The sequence below is a fragment of the Aotus nancymaae genome, unplaced genomic scaffold (assembly GCF_030222135.1).
Source record: "Aotus nancymaae isolate 86718 unplaced genomic scaffold, 86718_ANA_hifiasm-v0.15.2.pri h1tg000040l, whole genome shotgun sequence".
NCBI classification, from domain to species: domain Eukaryota; kingdom Metazoa; phylum Chordata; class Mammalia; order Primates; family Aotidae; genus Aotus; species Aotus nancymaae.
This window is the reverse complement of record NW_026988454.1, coordinates 54192097-54204802: the sequence shown is the minus strand read 5'-3', so window position 1 is coordinate 54204802 and position 12706 is coordinate 54192097. Positions and strand designations below refer to the sequence as shown.

The window sequence follows — 12706 nt, the reverse complement described above, 5'->3', positions numbered from 1 at the left end:
AACAACACAAATTCTTATGTGTACATTTATATGTGTGTATATGCTTGTGTGTGTGTGTGTATAGTATATACACACACATTGAGGTCTTCAAATCATGTGAGTATGTGGGCATGTAAAACAAGTCACACCCTCCGTTTGCAGTGTCAAGCAGCTATGCTATAGGCAAAAGCATTCGTGTTTGTTTCTTTTTCAATTTTGTATTTGCTTTGATGTTAGTTTTTGTATTTGGCATTTAAACCATGGCATTTTCTTTAAATTTTAAGGAAAATACCTAAACGTGTAAAGCCTTGTATTGTAGAGCAGTAGAAGAACCAGCAGCTAGGTGACTCCATCTCTGTAGGCCCAGCTGATGTATCCAAAAGTGGATTCTGAACCAAAGCTGGATTTATCAACTATCCTTCTAAAATGAGAGAGAGACAGACAGACACAGACAGAGACAGAGAAACAGAGAAACTGAGGACCGAGGTCAGCCCTCTTGAGTGGTTTGTTCCAAAAGCTGTTGGTCAAAGGGCCTGAGGTAGACCTTTTGCATCTAGCATGCGGGTCCAGGAAGCAGAGGAAGCTAGTCACAGTAAGAAGAAAGAGAAGCAAACCTGATGGTTAACAGATAGACTGATTCCTTTTCAGTCTCTGTTCCTGAAATCTACATTACAGATCTGCCTCCTATAATCTTAAAAGAATATTCAGTATATTTTGCTGAAGATAGATTTTTATTAATTTTAAGGAAAAGAGTTACAGTTAATTCACATGTCATATACATACACATGAAATTTTCAAAAAGAATTAGAAGTACTCATATCACAAATAAAATGAAACAAAATTATTTCAAAAATTAAAAATAGAAGAGCCAAATAACATAAAGTTCTGAGAATAAATGAAAGCATTTTTCCAGAAAAAATAAATTAAGAAAATCCCTAGCAATCACCGGTGAGCTTCCTGGAAGTCAGTAATACCCATTGTTAATTAATACCAAGCCCTGAAATTGAACCGAAAAAGACAAAAATGTAAACTTTGAAGGGAACTATATGGTCATTATCATAAATAACACTAGCTAATTAATATATTATACATTCATAGTATGTATTTTATATATATAGCATAGTATGTATTTATATGTTGTGTGTGTGTGTATATATATATGTACACATATCTTGACCCTTGACTAAATACTTAACTAAATGACACATAGTTAAGATGCATTTCTAAAAGAAAAAAAAGAAAGAAATATTAGCATCAAATAACCTAAAAGTATAGTTCATTTATTATTTATATATGTGATCAGCCTAAAAGATTTTGAAGAGTGACAATTTAACCTACTTAAAAGCTAGAACCAGATTTATAATTTTCTTCTAGTAAACAATGATCTTTCCTATCTTTATGTTATCTTTACAGATTTTATTTTCCCCTCTTGCCATCTTTTCCCATCTACTTACTTCAAAGTATATTTTACCTTGTCATGCTATGTTTATAAACCTAGGGTAAATTCTTTCTGGAGTTAAATAGACTATACATACCTATGTACTTAGATATATGCATTTAGAGACTGTCAGAGAAAGAGAAATCCTCTGAATTGATCCCCACTTGGTTTCCTAGCTAGACTAACCAATGTTCTCCATTTCTTCTGTAAAACTTTTGGCTTTTGCCCAGGGCACATTAAAATTCTGTAACTTTGTATTATGCTAGTACGTATTTGTCTCCAGTAATAATATCAACTTAAGTCAGTTGTGTTTGTTCTAAAGCTGGTTTCATCCTGTACTGCTTGTTAGTTTAATAACCTATTTAATTAAATTGTATTTATCCTTGTGAAATTATATTTACCCTAGTTGATTAAGTTGCATTTATACTTATGAATATATCCTTGTAAAAACAGATTATATCTCTAAAAAAATAATTTAAGTCTTCATAGAGATTGATAAAAAGAAAGAATCTTGCTTTAATAAACTGCAAAATTTTCAAAATATATTCAAAATCCAGCTCTTTCTCAGCAGCTTCACTGGTACCATCCTAGTCTAAGCCAGTATTTTTCCTGTGGATTATTGAAATAGTCTGCGCATTGGCAGTCCTAGTAGTTTTTTCTTTCTTTCTTTCTTTCTTTCTTTCTTTCTTTCTTTCTTTCTTTCTTTCTTTCTTTCTTTCTTTCTTTCTTTTTTGCCTTTTGAGCCCACTCTCAAGATAACTGCCAGGGTCTTTGGACTGGCTGATGCCCTTGTTGGAAGGCTCTTCCCTCAGATGTTTATGTAGCTAATTCACTCAGCTCACTTAACACTTTTTTTTTTTTTGAGACAGTCTCACTCTGTCGCCCAGTTTGGAGTGCAGTGAGGCGATCTTGGCTCATTGCAATCTCTGCCTCTGGGTTCAAGCAATTATCCTGCCTCAGCTTCCCGAATAGCTGGGACTACAGGGACCCACCACTACTCTCAGCTATTTTTTTTTTTTTTTTTTTTTTGTATTTTTAGTAAAGATGAGGTTTCACTATACTGGTCAGACTGGTCTCAAACTCCTGACCTCAAATGATTTGCCCACCTCAGCCTCCCAATGTGCTGGGACTACAGACATGAGCTACTGCGCCCAGCCTCACTTAGGTCTTTATTCAAATGCCATCTTCTCTTACTAGAGAGGTCAACTTTGATCTTACAAGTGGGACCACAAACTCCCATATTTCTAATTTTGTTTACACTGGCTTTCCTTTTCCTAGAGCGCTTTTCACTTCTTATACTACTTTTTATATTATGTTCATTGTTTCTTTGTTTGTACCAATGAGATAGGCAGAATATAATCTCCATTACAGCCTTCTGTTTTTTGTTCTGCCCCCAAGTGCCAGGTGCAAAATAGACCCTAAATGTTAGCTGAATTAATGAATAAAATTAAGTGTGGACAAAACAGCTATAAAATGTAGGTAGTAAATAAGTTGGTGAGTATTAAATCGACTTATGAAAACCAAATGTTTCTCTCTGCTAGCAATAACTAATTAGAAAAAAAGTTTTAAAAATAATTTTTTACAATAGCCACAATATTATAAGGAATTAGCTTAACCAAGAGTCTAAAACACTTCCATGAATAAAATTTCAACATTTTAAAATAAGGATAAAAAAGATAATTTGAATAGAGATATTTACATCAATTCTTCCTCTATATTAATAAGTAAACTCAATGCAATCCAATATAAATTATATTTGAACATCTTAGAAAATTAACATTATACAATACATAGGAGAATAACAAGGGAAGATGAATAGATACAGGGATTCAAAAGAAGATTAAATGTTGAGATTTGCCCTGTGAAATATTAAGCCACACTTTGCAATAGGCCACTGGATCAATGGTACAGAATAGAGAATTTAGAGAAAACTCTTAATTTATTACACAGTTAGCACTGCAAATTAATAGGGAAAAACAGATGTTTAGAAAATGAAATTTGAAAAATGGCTTCATTATGTAGAGAAAAAGAAAACTTTATTTCTACCTAACACAACATGTAATATGGATTCCAGATAGATTAAATGTCTAAAGTTGAAGATAAAACTAAATATTTAACAGAACAAAAAACAGAGACTGTCTCTGCAATCTAGGGGAAGGAAATGTCCTTAAAACTCCAAAAGCCTGTACCATAAAACAAAAAGAATAAAAGAATATGATTACATAAGAAAAAAAAAACAAGGAATCTGGTTAATGAAGATTTCCATGAATAAGAAGGTAGATATGTAAATATAGAAGATATTTTTTGATGTCTAAAACTGACAGAACTAATCTCTAGAATAAAACAAAAATGTCTTTGCATTAACCAGAAATACAGGATCTTCAAAGAAAAATGGGCAAAGATGTGAACAGGCCATTTACAGAGGAGTAAATGCAAAAGATGATTGAATATATGAAGCCATACCCCGACTGACTAGTAAAAGGATACATGCAGTTGAAAACAACAATCAGATCCATTTGACTTAATCACCAATGATAAGTTGAGTCATGTTGATATTATGTATCCCCTAATATGACATAAGAAGAAGAAATCTTTTCTCTGTTATATACTTCTCAAATCTGAAACCAAAGTCTTATCAGGAAAAAAAAAAATCACAGAAGCTAAGGCCATTCTGAAAAATAAAGACCTGTTCAGCAGTCTTCAGACGTCTCAAGGTCATGAAAAACAAGGAATGACTGAGAAACTATCACAGATAGGAGGAAGCTAAGGGGATACAATAACTAACTGCAATGTAATATTCTGAAGTGAATCTTGCAATAGAAAACGGACCTACAAGGAGAAATGTGAGATTTAAATAAAATCTGTAGTTTACTTAATAGTATTGTGCTAATGTTGATACCTTAGTTTTGACAAATGTATCATGGCTATGTTAACATTAAGGAAGCTGGATGAAGGGTACCTAGAAGCTTTCTGTACTGTCTTTGCAACTTTTATGTAAATCTAAAATAATTTCAAAATATAAAAGATTTTAAAAAATAAAAATAAAATATTCCTTTACATTTCTAAGGCTGGCAAAATTAGATAACTGGAAAATACAAAGTATTGGAGAAGATGTGCAAATATAGAAACTCTTACGCCTTAGTAATGGCATTATAGACTAGTGCAGATATTCTGGAGATAAATATGTCATATGCCATAAGCCAATGATTTCTCTCCTGAATACCTATGTCAAACAAATTCTCACACCAAAATGAAACATATGTGACATGTATGTATATCACAATATATCAGTATTTTTTTGTGGTGCTGAGTACCCATCACTGGAAAACTGAATATACAAAACACAGTGGATTCACATAAAGGAATATCGTGCAGCATTAGAAGTAGCAGGCAAATCGCACAGAAAGCAACATGGAGGACTGTCGAAAATGTAGTGCTAAATGAAAGTAGATATGAAATGAGATATATTGTAATTTATACTACATTTATAAAACAGCACACAAAGGTACAATTACACATTGTACCAGAAAATATACAATTCGAATTTTACACAATTAAACACATTTGAATGGCTGTCATCCTGTTAAACATATTAGAATGAAAAGGAACTCAAGATTAGGGAATATTCATGCCAATCAATCAAGCAATAAACTGGTCTTGAGCAAACCAATGATAATGGGTCACAAAATAAGTAGTATGACTTACTCAGCCTGCTATACCAAGAACTTTTTTAAGTAGACAAAATCTAGGATAGTATGCTCAGCTTACTTTGCAAATATCCTTGGTTTTATTTTGTTTTGTTTTCATTTTAAAGAATCTGAAACCGGATATCAGAGAATCTACCACAGGTTCAGTTTTCCAAGAAAAGATGACCTCAAACTCCATTCTAAGGGCTCATATTTGAAGACATCACCTTGACCTTATACCTAAAGTTTGATGAATAAGTTAGGTTTTAGATTAAAATATGTATTTTAAGTTAAAATTATAAATTTTATATATATATATATTTTTTATGAACCCCAATTTTATCTGTATATTTCAATGGACTAAATAGGTTAAATTATAAAATAGATTTAGTGCTACCTATCTGTATGCTAGAAGAAATCTGCTTTAGATTAGTTTATTTTTGTGCTAATTAGTTTTCCCCACACCCCACATCCGTAGCAATTGACTAAAAGTTTAAATTTTTACTTTATTTTGTTAAAAAGGGTCTCACTGTGTTGTCCAGGCTGGAGTGTTGTGGTACGATCTCGGCTCACTGCAACCTCTACTTCCCGGGTTCAAGCAATTCTCGTGCCTCAGCCTCCCAAATTGCTGAGCCAACAGGCGTCAGCCACCACGCCCAGCCTAAAATTTCTTCTAAGGAGGGTCTTAGAATGTAAGTAGTAAGTTCAAATCCTCAGAAGAAGGAAAGATACCATTCTTGCCGGGCGCGGTGGCTCACGCCTGTAATCCCAGCACTTTGGGAGGCCGAGGCGGGTGGATCACGAGGTCAAGAGATCGAGACCATCCTGGTCAACAAGGTGAAACCCCGTCTCTACTAAAAATACAAAAAATTAGCTGGGCATGGTGGCGCGTGCCTGTAATCCCAGCTACTGAGGAGGCTGAGGCAGGAGAATTGCCTGAACCCAGGAGGCGGAGGTTGCGGTGAGCCGAGATCGCGCCATTGCACTCCAGCCTGGGTAACAAGAGCGAAACTCCGTCTCAAAAAAAAAAAAAGATACCATTCTTTTTGTTGGCTCGGATAACAGGGCTAGTATACATTTTCATAACAAACAGAATCTGGTCAAATAATGGCTTCATGAAATGTATATATTCCTATATAAATGCAAACATTTTTTACTTACCAATGGCAAAGACATATTTTATTTTTTGAGACGGAGTCTCACTCTTTCACCAGGCGCCAGGCTGGAATGCAGTGACGCAATCTCGGCTCACTGCAACCTCCCCCTCCCAGCTTTAAGCAATTCTCCTGCCTCAGACTCCTGAGTAGCTGGAACTACAAGCGTGCACCAGCACTCCCAGCAAATTTTTGTATTTTAGTAGAGACGGGGTTTCACTATGTTGGCCAGGATGGTCTCAATCTCTTGACCTTGTGATCTGCCCACCTCGGCCTCCCAGGGTGCTAGGATTACAGGCCTGAGCCACCGCGCCTGGCGGCAAAGACATTTTTAAATGAGCAAATGATTTCAGATTTATTTGTGCAAAGAAAATACAACTTGTGAACATTTTAGTTTATGTTCATTGTGTTTTCCATTAGGAAATATTCACTATTTATGTATAGCATATCTGCTAGTTAACCCTTTCCAAGATATTTATTACTGTTCTGTGGATAGATATAAATTATAAACCAAAAATTCATCTGAACATAATTCTATTATTATCTTGAAGTCAACATGAAAGAGATGCTAATTGATTTTGTTTAAATATTTACAAATTAAGTGCATTTTAAAAAATACTTATGCCATGTAGGATTCTAATCTGTGTGATGTTAGACTTTTTTTTGTTTTTATTATTTGGCATAATTTTTAAAACCTGAGTTGCTTTTTTATAAGCATTTCATTTGCACAGGTTACCATTTGGGTAGTTCAACAGTAATTAATGGTTAACATAATTAACCTAAATGCATATGATTATAGGATTTTCATCCTCTAATTACATTGCCTAATTAAGAAATTATAATGCAGAATAAAATGATTATGAAAGGTGATGACTTTAAATGAAATCTATCCTAAAGTATTCTTTGTTTACTTAGTAAAGCATGTAATTAGCAAAATTACATAGTACTCTGCTCTTCCTAGTTAGGTATTTTTGAAGGAAAGCAAATAACATGCATTCAGCACTGATATTTCTCTTCCAAGGTTGGGAAGAACCCCCGCCAGAAAGTGGAAGAGAATCAATCCTGTTCTCAACTGTTTCACAAGAAAGTATAAATGGGAAAGAACAAGACTACTTGCCAGAAAGTAACATGGAAGTTTTGGTAAAGTTGTACTTTTTCTCTTTTGATTCCAGGAGTCAGCACGTAACTAAGACTCCTAGAATTAAATTCTAAATCATGTTATCGAGTGAGAAGAACAGAGAATAATGTGCTATTCATAATTTACCTTCACTCCTGTATAAGGAGTCTCTCAAATCCTGACTGCTTCCCTATCTCAGGCAACATCAGCACAGTGTGGGTCCAAGTGAGGCCATGACTACGTCGCCCTATCCCAGCCTGCATTACTTTCCACACAGAGGCCTCTTCCTCTTGCACAAAAGTTTTCCGGCTTACATTTATTTGACAATAATGTTCAATGCCATGGTTTGTTTGAGAATCCAGTAAGGAGGTATTTATAAAGTACTTCAGAGCTGTAAAAGGTTATAAAACCTAAAAGGTTTTTTGTTTTCATTACAGTCCACAGCTGTTGTATGATGAAATTAACTGCATTTTCAATCCACGGTCTCTTCCAAACTATTGACATTTTTCTGGAGAAATGTTTGCTATGTTGAAAAGCCCCTCCTCCCCCATATACCCCACTTAGAGAATTTACATGTTCCATCCTTTGTGCTCTCATAACACATTGTACATTTCTCATTTTGCATTGGCCTGTTGTGGAGATGTGGGTCTTCAGTAGGTTGAGGGCAGAGGTCACTTATTTCACTTCTCTTCCCTGGTACCCATTAAAGTGCCTCTTCTATAGTGAGTGTCCAATTTATGTTTGTTTAATATACAAATAAATTAATAAATGATGAATTAAGATGTCCTTAGATGGCAGAGTAACATTCTATATTCAACCTATTAACAAATGTACAACGAGAATTATCCAAAAGTCATAAAAATAGCAAGAAAGTAAGATTCAAACTCTACACCTAAATAAAATGTATTCCTGCTACACAAAATAAACTTGTTGACCTTAGGAAAAACATTTTTTTGAAATTTCAAGTAAACTAAATTTCCATGACCATATTAAAAAAAAATCTAGCCACAACCTCTAAATAAAATTACAAATAAAAGGCTACATAGGAAATAGACACACACACACACACACACACACACACAGGCACACACACACCACATCAGTTTTATTTTACCTTTTAATGAAATTGATAAAAGTTGTTGTTACTGTATTTATTCTTTCCAGCACCTCTAATCTTTAGTAATCTACGGTGGCACAGAAAGTATTTTGGTACAGACATGAATGCAATCATGGTGTACGATGGTAATGTATCACAGTTGTTACTGTCTGTAAGATGCAAAGCAGATTCAAAGCATCTGAGGTTTGTGGAAATCTTTAAGTAGAAATCAGATGATTATCCAGCAGGAGGCAAGTCCAGCTTGGAGAGTCAGTGAAACCATCTAGAGTCACTTAAAAAAAATTTTTTTTAACTCAGTCCTTAGACTTAATTCTCATCATGCCAACATAATTTAGTTCAATTTACTGGAGAGAATTCTTTTTCTAATCTCTTAAATTCTAGTATATTTCTTTCAAAATTTCTAAACCAGAAATAGCTCATCTTGTATTAACTGAAGGAAATCTTCAAAACAGAACCTCCTTTGCTAAGTGCATTTTCCAATTTTTCCAAAGTTTGGATGCCATTTGCAGTTGAGCAAAACCTTTGCATCTTGTTCCTTTATTATCACATTCAGAAAAATAAATGCTATAGGCAGACATTATGTCTCAGTGATGCTGTCAAAATGCTAAGTTCTCCAAAGCATTCTATATTGCAACCACTGTTGCTCTCCAGCAGCAAAGACCCAGAATACTAACTTAGGGAAAACAGCCTATGAAACCTGTGAATAGCTACTTTTGACTTTTGGCAAAATCAGCGTTAAAAGACTAACAAATAAATAGAAACAGTCTAAACATTCCCTTGTTTGAATAGTTACATATGTAAATGTTGTTAGTCTTTGGTGAAATTGCCAAACCAAACTTTGCTTTATTAACTAATTTAGGGTTTTTTATCCAAAATGACTCCCCTGGGAAGTATAAAAGATAATTTTCCTTTCAGCAGAAAGCCTGTAATCTGGCACCAGTCGGGAGGAGAGGAGACGTGATCTGATAAACTGTCCTTCCAGTCGGTTTGCAGAAATACTGTTAGCAAGGGGAGGGGAGGGGGGAGTGAGTAAAAAGGGAAGGGGTTGAGGCCTGGCGGGGGCATCGGGGAAGCTGGGGTCCCGAGGCTCTGTCCAGAGGAAGTGAAGCTGGTGAGGCTGGTGAAGCTGCGCTCTCTCGCTGGGAGTCATAGCGGACGTGAAGCACCACTGAGGGGCAAGCAGACTTGCCCTGCCGGTGACTGCGCCCTCTGGCCCGTCCTGCCTGGCCGCAGGTGCTCTGAATGAGGCCGCCTGCGTGCCCCGAATGATTTTATAATCGATGGATAAAGTGGGGAAAATGTGGAATTACTTCATATACAGGTGTTAGAATATCTTCGGGTCATGAGGGAGGAAGCCGTAGTGAAAATGTGAACACAAACTCCAACAGATGTTTGTCAAAGAGAAAAACGTCGGCATAGGAAACTCAACTCCTCAGCAACAAAGCAGTCCCTTAAGAGAAAATGTTGCCTTACAACTCGGATTAAGCCCTTCAAATAATTCTTCAAGGAGAAATCAAAATTGTGCCACCGAAATCCCTCAAATGGTTGAAATAAGCATTGAAAAGTTATGATAATGAGTCTTGTGTTACCCCAGGAGCAAGGCCTGCACGAAGAGCTTCCTACGCTCGACCTGCTCCATGGAGTGAGAAGAAAAAACATTCCTGTTCTAAGAAGACCCAGTGTTCATTGGATACTGATAAAAAGTTTGGTAGAACTCGAAGTGGACTTCAAAGGAGAGAGAGGCGCTATGGCGTTAAGTTCTGTACAGGACATGAACTGTTTCCAGCAGAACTATAGGAAGTCGCTCGCTGAGACACAGGTTGCAGGATATTGTGGGCTGGCTTGTGTTTTCCCATGAGAACTTACAGCAAGCACTCAAGGTATCTTTTTTCCAATAGAAGAAAAATTCAGGCTGCGCGCGGTGGCTCACACCTGTAATCCCAGCACTTTGGGAGGCTGAAGTGGGCCGATAACCTGAGATCAGGAGTTCGAGACCAGTCTGGCCAACATGGTGAAACCCCGTCTTTACTAAAAATACAAAATTAGCTGGGTGTGGTCTCGGGCACCTGTAATCCCAGCTACTTGAGAGGCTAAGGCAGAAGAATCGCTGAAACCCGGGAGGTGGAGGTTGCAGTGATCACGCCATTGCACTCCAGCCTGGGCTACAAAAGCGAAACTTTGAAAGAAGGGAAGAGAAGGAGAGGAGAGGGGAGGGGAGGGGAGGGAGGGGGATGGGAAGGGGAAGAGGGAGGGGGAGGGGAAGGGGAGGGAGGGGGGAAGGAATTAATCTTTCTGAATTAATGCTTGAGAAATGCCCTTTTCCTGCTGGCTCAGACTTAGCTCCGAAACGGCATTTGATTAAACAGCATACAGTTCCTGTAAGCCCACATTCAACATTTTTCGATACATTTGTTCTACCTTAGGTTTTCACAGAAGATGAAGATAAGCTTAGAGAGAGAAGGCGCCTTACTATTGAAGAAGGGGTTGATCTCTCTCGCAATGCACAAATACATACATTTGAAGCTGCCGCACAGGTCAATCCATCATATAAACTGGGACCAAAGTTAGCTCCTGGAATGACTGAAATAAGTGGGGACAGTTCAGCAATCCCACAAGCTAATTGTGACTGGGAAGAGGATAGAACTACCCTGTGTTTGCAGTCAAGGAGGCAGAAGAACCCTCAGGTTCTGGAGACAGCCAGGAGAGCGTTAGCAGACAAGGAGTTTGGAAAGTCTGCACACAGATTGATTACATACACTGCCTTGTGCCTTATTTGCTTCAGATTACAGGGAATCCCTGTTGTTGGAGAGTGATGGACAGTTATGAAGCAGAAGCCCTTCCTGAAGTGAAACCTGAACGCCTGAAGCCACGTTTTTGCTCAGGGACTCTGCGCAAGAGGACTGCCTCTTCTCTGTGAGCTTCTGTCGCAGCAACAGATCCCTGCATGCCCAAATTGAGCTGTGAAATCACAACTTTAGTTTGGATGCCATGACCAATGTGTGTTTCACTCCTTCATTGTAACAGGACTTTTAGAACATTATAAAGATCCCAGTTTATGCATGTTTTTTGAACCATTGCTATAGTATATAATACTATATGATATAGTAATAGCACTCAATAGGACTTTTCCTATTAGCCTCCAGTATATCCTTGGCACAGTAATCTGTAGGTGCACTGAATATGATGGAATTTATGGGCTCCCTTTACTCTCAATGTTACAGGATTTTTTAAAAGAGTATAGTTACAAACAAACAAAAAGTTAGAATTCGCTGGTTAGAATGAGAACCAGTCAAGGCAAAGTAAACTCTCCTGTCCCCAAAGGGTGTTAACTAGGTCCACTTTCATGTGCATCTGACGGCACACCTATATAGCAAGCACACAGAGCAGTGGTAGGCTTTTTCATACAGTATGTAAGCTTCATGTTAGTATCTGTCAGATGCGACCTGCTGTTATTCAGATAAACATGGGGCCTATTGGAACAACAGAGGATGGAGCTACTGGTGTTCAGTAAGACTGCAAAAACTTTTGCCAATTTAGCTAACAGTTTGGTTTTTAATGGCTGCAATATTTGAGTGAGACAACTCTGGGGCACTTGTTATGAAGAATTGTATGTCTTACTGAAGAACAAACTATTAATACTAGATGAGTATTTCAACAGTGCAACTAATGTTTGAAATTACTTTTTCCAAGAGTTTTTCTATAACCTTCCAAAAATAGTGATGTTTGTAGTTACTATAAATCAAGCTTTGGAAGTCCAAAAAAAAAAAAGAGAAAAGATTGCCTTCCTTTTAGAAAGAAAATGCAATTTTCTGGCCACAAGGACATAATGCAGTTCATTTAAGTGTTGATGTAGTTTATAATCATTCCTTTTCTCTTCTGCCAAAGGTACTTTTAAGTAAACCAGATCTTCTAGTCATTCTTAAAATTTCAGACTTAGAAAGTTAGTAGCATAATTTTATTGAAAGCACCTCGGTATTAATTTTTTAACTGAGTGCTTTAACTTAAAACAGACATTTGGAATAACTGCTGCAATGAAGTCTTGCATGTGATTCTTTTTTTTTTAAGTTGATGTGCAGCCCAATTGTTGTCTAATAAAAGTTGGATCTTTTCCTATGCCCAGGATGATTTTGTGACTCATGAAGTACATGAGACTAGAAGATGCACAAACAAGTCATATAATAATAACTACAATGGTTGCTGATGTTGAGATTATTG

At 36.7% G+C, this 12706-nt stretch overlaps 1 pseudogene; it reads left to right on the top strand.

The window, feature by feature from the left end:
* The first annotated feature begins 9771 nt into the window (after positions 1-9771).
* On the top strand, positions 9772-11794 carry LOC105722712 (suppressor of cytokine signaling 5-like; annotated as a pseudogene).
* The last annotated feature ends 912 nt before the right edge of the window (positions 11795-12706 follow it).